The sequence below is a fragment of the Cryptotermes secundus genome, unplaced genomic scaffold (genome assembly GCF_002891405.2).
Source record: "Cryptotermes secundus unplaced genomic scaffold, Csec_1.0 scaffold470, whole genome shotgun sequence".
NCBI classification, from domain to species: domain Eukaryota; kingdom Metazoa; phylum Arthropoda; class Insecta; order Blattodea; family Kalotermitidae; genus Cryptotermes; species Cryptotermes secundus.
Window position 1 is genome coordinate 955,053 of NW_019739954.1, and position 5,266 is coordinate 960,318.

The following is a 5,266-nucleotide window of genomic DNA, read 5'->3' on the forward strand; positions in this document are numbered from 1 at the left end:
TTATTATTAATTGTTTGAGACTGAGTCCACTGGAACTGCAGCCACTACTGGCCTATTGCATCTACCCCAGATGATAGAGGTGGCTCGCAGTGACGTATTTGGTTTAGGCACTATGTTACAAGCCGGAAGGTGGCAGGTTCGAGTCCCGATGAGGTCACTGGATTTTTCAATTGACCTAATCCTTCCAGCCGCACTATGCCCTGTGGTCGACTCAGCCTCTAAGAGGATGAGTACCAGGAATCTTCATGGGGGTAGAGGGAGGCCATCTACGAGCCGATTTTCTAGAAAATGTGGTATTCTCGACGTCTTACAACCCTATGGGCCACCATGGCCCGTTACAGGGATAGATTTAACTTTATCAGACGATAGATGATGGTGATTTTGGAGCAATTAGTGGAATGAAGTACTCCGAGGAAACCTGCTCCAGTAACAATTTATCCACCACAAGTCCGACTTGACTTGACCTGGGCTCGAACCCGGACCGCCGTAGCAGAATGGCAGCGACTAACAGCCTGAGCTATGGCAAGGCAATTGCCTGTAAACTAAGGATACGTCGAGGCTCACGTTTACCAAAATCTCCCACAAATAACAAGTAAATATAGTCAATCACTTGTAATGTCTCTTTTCTTTAGGACCTAAGTGAAAGTTTACGTACAATATTACAAAGCCTTTAGATCTAAACGATCTAAATAAATTTCGGCATGCATAATCCTAAATATTAACCTGAATAAACGTGACAGAACTCGAAAGGTACACATTCTGAGCTTTATTCGGCATCTGTCTAAAACCCATTGATTTCAGTAGCACATTTCTCTGGGGTTAAAGCGACCGTGGCGTGAAGCTAACCACTCACTTCCATCTAGTTCCGATGTTAAAAATACCTAGACAACGGGGGTATTTGCGACGCTGCCACTAGCGCGATTGTGTGGCGCTGAATATTAGAATACAAAATGAATGATAACTTGGAAGGGATTTAAAAAGAAGTGGTCATAGACCAATCCACGTGATGTTCCAGCATTTGCCTGTAGCGACTGAGGAAACACACTAAAACCCTCGGTCAACATAGCCAGTGTAAACTAAAAAAAGGTAAAAGTAAACTCTCCTTGTAACAGGACGTGGAGGTCCACAGGGTTGTGAGACGCCGAGGCTTCCCCACATTTTCTAGACAGTTGGCTCACAGAATGCGGTGAGGTTGTCAGCATTACGCGCCGGCCGCCCTTTAACCCTCAGGAAGATTCCTGGTACTCATTTCTATTAGAGGCTGAGTCGACCCCAGGGACATGGTGGGGCTGGAAGAATTTGGTCAATTTAAAAATCTAGTGACCTCATAGGAAATCGAACCCGTGACCTTCCATCTTGTAGCATAGTGCCTGAACCAACTCCGCTACGGCGTGCCACGCGTAGCAAGTGTCCCGACCGAAATGCGAAATAAAAACCTCTGGGATGCCTGTCAAGGGCTCTAAAGCTGTCCTAACCCTCTTAGTTATGTCAAGTTGTGTTACACTTTAGAAGGGAGCTAGAACAGCGACCAGGCTACGGACTATAAGACAGGGACCTGGGTTTCGATTCCCTGCAAGAACAATACATAATTCTATTCTTAATACTATCCAGAGTAGCCCTGGGTGTCACCAGCATCTTACCCAACATTTACCGGGAATTCTTTCCCTTGGGGTAAAGTGGCTGGAGCGTGAAGCCAATCACTCAACTCCTCCGTCCAGTGACAAGTTTACGAAAGCGCCGACTGGATTGCTTTATGGCTTCGTCAGAAACCAGGCTACACAGCATAGTGTGACAGAACAATAAGTGGAATCATGAATTGGAAAGTACTGAGAAGAAAACAGCACTGATTTAACCTCTGTACTACAGGGTGAATCGTATAGAACCGGCCCGATGAATTTGCTAATAATTCCGCAGGTGATGCATATAACCGCTCACAATTACGACATAATAATCCGTGGGCCGTGCTGAGTCGAATGTTGTGCGCATGATCCGGCAAGGGGCAGCCCTTATGCTGCAAGGTCAAGGACAATGCCGAAACGTGTCTGCAATGCGCAGGCGACAGTCATGCAGTATACTGTTGAACAGCGAGTGTTTCTAGTGCCTACTTGAAAACGGCGGACACTTTCAACACCTGCTCTTATCACGGCACACAATCCAAGATAAGATATGTGTAAATTACTTTAATATTGTTTCGTTACTGAATACGCCGTAGAGATAGTTAATTGGTTTATTCAACGATCTACAAATATCGGCTACAATTAATTGTCACAATGTTACGGGTTTCCACACTTTACAAACCCTACAACAAAATCTCTTAACACTATCTTCCAGAGTCTTCACGTATTAATAGCGCGGGAGCTATACAAGTCTCGCTGAATTACACACTCCAAACATAACTGGTTATCACTGGTTATCGCACACGCGTCTGTAGCTCGTAACTTGCGAACTGAGAACTCGCTGATAACGCACTGACTCTCGCTTGCTGCTCAGCCGGCTTTTATTCCGTTCGCTGTTGCTAGTTGTGACGTGGCGTATAGCCTAGCAACGCTGTTACCCCTTGGTGACGTCACCGCTGTTGACTCGCGTTGCATAGCTACAAGGTTGCGGGGACTCGGCTAACTTCGGCTCCGCTCGGCTCAATTCGGCTCCGCTCGGCTCAATTCGGCTCCGCTCGTGACGTCGGAGTTCGAGTTGCGGTAGTTTCAAACATTTTCTCTTCTCCACAGCGTCCAAACCGACTCTGTGGTCCATCCAGTCTCTTATCCAGTGGGTACCGGGGGTAAAACTACAGAGGCGCGAAGCTGACCACTCACCTACAAATAGTGCCGAGGTCAAGAACATGTTGACCCATACATGCACTCCTACATACTCCTTCATAGCGTAGTGCTTAATTAGTTAAACACAGGCACAACTTTACTTTTACTATTTCTGCATATGCCTTTGGATGTTGAGAAAGTTCACGAAAACCCACAATCATGATAGCCTATGCTCCGCCCATCATTCGAACCGAACACCTCCCACATAGAAGTCTAGTGTGTCACTATTATGCCAGGCCGTTCGGTGTAGTGTAGAGTCATGTCTCAGTTATTCCCTTATGTCCTTATGGCTCTGTTGTTATTTATGGCCTGGGACAACTGTACCTTTTTACATTACTCATTCCTAGACAACCGGTAATACCACTAACTTACGAAGGAGCTGTGTAAATGCAGAATACTCTTTGTCCTACAGTTGCCCGTTTTCTCAGCCATACGAGGATCCCACGATAAGTGGGACCTGTTTCATTTGCATGTCCTCAGGTTGTGTATGGAGAAGACTGCCTCTTGATATGGAAAATACTGATATACAATCACGGACAGCCGACGGGGGTGGTCCTTCATTTTGGGCGTTAGGAATGGGACTGAAGAAGCAGTCTGTTGAGAAATGTTATACAAGAGAGGATTTTGACGGTAATGAATCTTTGGATTCCATGAAAAGAAGGGAATTTCTTGACTAGCTGAGCGACTATCAGCTTAATTTGAAATATTGTGTCTCTTGTGTCTGAATGCATTTATCTGAATTTGGTAATGAAGTGTCTGGTTCCATAACAAACTGCGACTTTGCTGAGAAGCTGAGCGTCCACCTTAGCTTAGAGTGTGGTATGAGGGAGTGAACTGGCTCGGGATGGGGACCATTGAAGGAGTCGTGAACACGGTAATGAGACTTAGGTCTCAGTGAAAGCCGGAGAATTTCTTCAGTAGCTAAGGGGATACTACGTTTCGAGAATGACTCTACTCAGTGCCGTTTTGCCAGCCAGTCAGTTACCAATAGTCAGTATATGCCCAATGTCTGTACGAATAAAATTTCGTAAGATATGTATCCACTCGAGGCTTCACTTCACGTACTGACAGGCAGGTTGTAACATCCAACAGGGCTACTGAAAAAAAAATACAAAATAGAGTTATCAAGAAGTTCTGAATGAAAATTATCTGTAATGATTTTTTTCCTCTTGTTTGTTGGAATGAAAAGAGGCTAGCATAATAAGTAATGGCCCGGATTTTGATGACGTAAAAATATTTTTAAAATTACCTATAAAGTGGTCAAAAAAATCCAGAAAAACGACCTAAAAGTTAAAAAACAACCTAAGATTTATCATGTCATGGAAAATCTATAACTATTTTAACATGTGTTTTAATCTTTATTAACACTGAACTCATCGTTACTCTTTTAAGTTCGTCCTCGTTTTTATGTTGGAAATTAAACAGTACTGACTGAATTTGAAGCTAAATGTTTTAATACGATTTTTTCCATCGTGTTAAAATGCTTATCAAATGTACATATACGGTATGTATTCCAACATTTAAGTCTTACCTCATTCAGAGTTGCAATAAATGACAGCATGCGGAGATTCTCGGAAGTGAGAAAGCGCCTATTGTCGGACAGCACATTCTTGTACTTGGAGAAACTGCTTTGCAGGGCCGCGCCATAGCTCAAGCGGTTAGTCGCTAGCTTCCCACTGCGGCGGCCCGAGTTCGATCCTGGGTCTTGTCAGGTGGGATTTGTGGTGGAGAAAGTGGCGCTGGGGCAGATTTTCTCCGAGTACTTCGGTTTCCCCTGCCAATCTTCATTCCGCCAATTGCTCCACAATCACCCTCACTGTAACCGTTCATTGTAATTGGTGGACTATTTGTATTAATTAAATCTATATTAAGTTGTAAGATTTGAGGCTTCCACGGCGGTGACTATGAAGAAAGCAGTCTTCTGGGATTTGGCAGAGATCCGGCAGATAGCTAACTCTTACACGCAGAAGGGACATAGTTCAAGTTTTGCTATGTGGACAGGAAGTAACATCTGGTACTTTCCTGGAATTCTGGCAGTTTCAGCAAAGTCGGAAAGTCTTTGAGAATTTGAGAGCTGACAGCGCGGAACAGCGATAACTTAGAAGTGGGACGGCCGGAGCCTCACACCCTGATCGTAATGCATCAAGGGGCTGTCAACCTTAGCGTCAGGTCAGCATCTGCCAGAATCACATAGCAAAGCAACATGATTGGAAATTCAAAATTTAGGGAAACTCTTAGTTTGAAAAATTAACCAATGGCAAAGTGGAGGAGTGGATTTCTCCTGGAGTCTGTGGTTCGTGGACCCCAGTATTCAGAGAGAGGGCATTCCACCTCAAGGAGTCTTCATCCAACTTCGGCGAAGTCAGTTTCAAATTTACCACTACGTTCCTTCAGAAAAGAAAGTATTACATGTTAAATACAATTAACTGTAAACATTAGTTTCCGTTGTA